We start from the raw sequence: 2500 nt of genomic DNA, 5'->3' as shown, positions 1-2500 counted from the left end.
AATATATATACGGCAAAATCCAACCCTTGCCTTTACTAACAAATATATATATATATACTTATTTACAACATTATTTTATTTATTTATTTTATTTATTTATTTATTTATTTATTTTGTACTGTGTGTGTGTGTGTGTGTGTGTGTGTGTGTGTGTGTGTGTGTGTGTGTGTGTGTGTGTAGTATTCATGTATATTTGAGGTGTATTATGTGAGTTAGAGTGCCAGGGCGTGTCATACAGTATACATTAGGAAACCTTTCGCATTTCTTGTCCATTTGGCGGGGAAAGGGAGGGAAAAAACGAGTAAGGAGGAAAATACTTAGTGGGGAAAATATTGCCAGAGAGAGAGAGAGAGAGAGAGAGAGAGAGAGAGAGAGAGAGAGAGAGAGAGAGAGAGAGAGAGAGAGAATTTGCCTCACTTTGCATCCTCACTATGAAAATAAAAGGTAATAAGCGTTGAAAGAAATTAGAGAGAGAGAGAGAGAGAGAGAGAGAGAGAGAGAGAGAGAGAGAGAGAGAGAGAGAGAGAGAGAGTATTAATTTGTCTTTTCTTTTAACCGCTCTTTAAAAAAAAATCGAAAGCCAATAATAAGAATAAGCACGAGAGAGAGAGAGAGAGAGAGAGAGAGAGAGAGAGAGAGAGAGAGAGAGAGAGAGAGAGAGAGAGAGAGAGAGAGAGGTTCAGTGATCAAAAGGAATCGTGAATGATGGGATCGGGGTGAAAGACAGAGACGAATAGGAAGAGAGAGAGAGAGAGAGAGAGAGAGAGAGAGAGAGAGAGAGAGAGAGAGAGAGAGAGAGAGAGTGATGGAGAGACTCGAGGGAAAGAGAGAGAGAGAGACAGAGGGAGAGACTCAAGAGAGAGAGAGAGAGAGAGAGAGAGAGAGAGAGAGAGAGAGAGAGAGAGAGAGAGAGAGAGAGAGAGAAAGGAAATCAGTCAAGTCGGCCATAAGGAAAAGAGATTAAAAAGAAAGAGACTGATGAAAGAGGGAAGAAGAGAAAAGTGAGAGAGGTGGAGAAAAGAAGAAGAGGAGGAGGAGGAGGAAGAAGAAGAAAGGAGAGTGTTAAGTTGTACAAGAGAGGAAAGTTGGAGGGAAGAATATATCAGAGGAGAAGATAGTTTTCCTCCTCCTCCTCCTCCTCTTCCTCTTCCTCTTCCTCCTCCTCCTCCTCCTCCTCCTCCTCCTCCTCCTCCTCCTCCTCCTCCTCCTCCTCCTCTTCGAACTAATTACGAGGGTGAGCAGATTTTTTTTACCTCTGTCTCACATTTTCCTCCAAGAGAGAGAGAGAGAGAGAGAGAGAGAGAGAGAGAGATGCGTTGGGATTTTTTTTATTTTTTTAAGGAATATAAAGTTTGAGGAATTAAATTATTTTCTGTAATGTCAATTTTTTGTTTTGTTTTTGTTTTTCTTCCTCTATTTTTGTTTAATTATTTGATCTAATTTCCTGTTACGTGTAATGTTTTCTTTCCTATTTCTTTCTTTAACTTGTGGGGAAAACTTTTATTTCTTAGTTAATGAACAGAGAGAGAGAGAGAGAGAGAGAGAGAGAGAGAGAGAGAGAGAGAGAGAGAGAGAGAGAGAGAGAGAGAGAGAGAGAGAGAGAGTCAGACATTCTACATATATATACAGCTCCCCATTTCTCATTTGAATCTGTGAGTCTGTGCGTGTGTGCGTGCGTGTGTGTCGGGGGAATTACTGTGTGTATGTGTGTGTACGTGCGGAAGAGTGGGTGTGTGCGTGACTGAGCGGGTGTTTACATGGTCGTTCCTGGTCGTTCTGGCCCCGAGTGGCTGTGACGACCACATCTTCATGACACACGGGATGCACGCGAGTGTGTGTGTGTGTGTGTGTGTGTGTGTGTGTGTGTGTGTGTGTGTGTGTGTGTGTGTGTGTGTGTGGAATCTTCAAAGTAGTTTTCTCCTCATGTAGAGCATAGTAGTAGTGGTAGTAGTAGTGGTGGTGGTGGTGGTGGTGGTGGTGGTGGTAGTAGTAGTAGTAGTAGTAGTAGTAGTAGTAGTAGTAGTAGTAGACATTTGTAGATGAAAGAAGAAACGTATAATGAAGAAAAGTAATAAAGGAAAGAAATAATATAGAGGAGGAGGAGGAGGAGGAGGTGGAAGAGGAGGAGAAGGAGGAGGAGGAGGAGGAGGAGGAGGAGGAGGAGAAGCTGTAAGTGCAGAGTAACAGTTCTAATTGTTTTCAGAAGTTGTGATGCAGTTGTTGTTGCAGTTGTGGTTCCTCCTAAGTGGTGGTAGTAGTAGTAGTAGTAGTAGTAGTAGTAGTAGTAGTAGTAGTAGTAGTGGTGGTGGTGGTAGTAGTAGTAATAGTAATAGTAGTAGTAATGTTAGTTTTGATTTCAGCGGTTCTAGTAGTAGTGGTAGTAGTAGTAGTAGTAGTAGTAGTAGTAGTAGTAATAGTCGTGGCAGGTCGTATCTCAACAGGTGTCGTTCTCTCAATGCAATAAAGGTCGTCAGGTGACTTGGGAGGTGGGGGGGTACTG

The sequence above is a fragment of the Scylla paramamosain genome, chromosome 13 (genome assembly GCF_035594125.1).
Source record: "Scylla paramamosain isolate STU-SP2022 chromosome 13, ASM3559412v1, whole genome shotgun sequence".
NCBI lineage: Eukaryota > Metazoa > Arthropoda > Malacostraca > Decapoda > Portunidae > Scylla > Scylla paramamosain.
The sequence above is the reverse complement of the archived record's forward strand: the minus strand, read 5'-3'. Positions refer to the sequence as shown.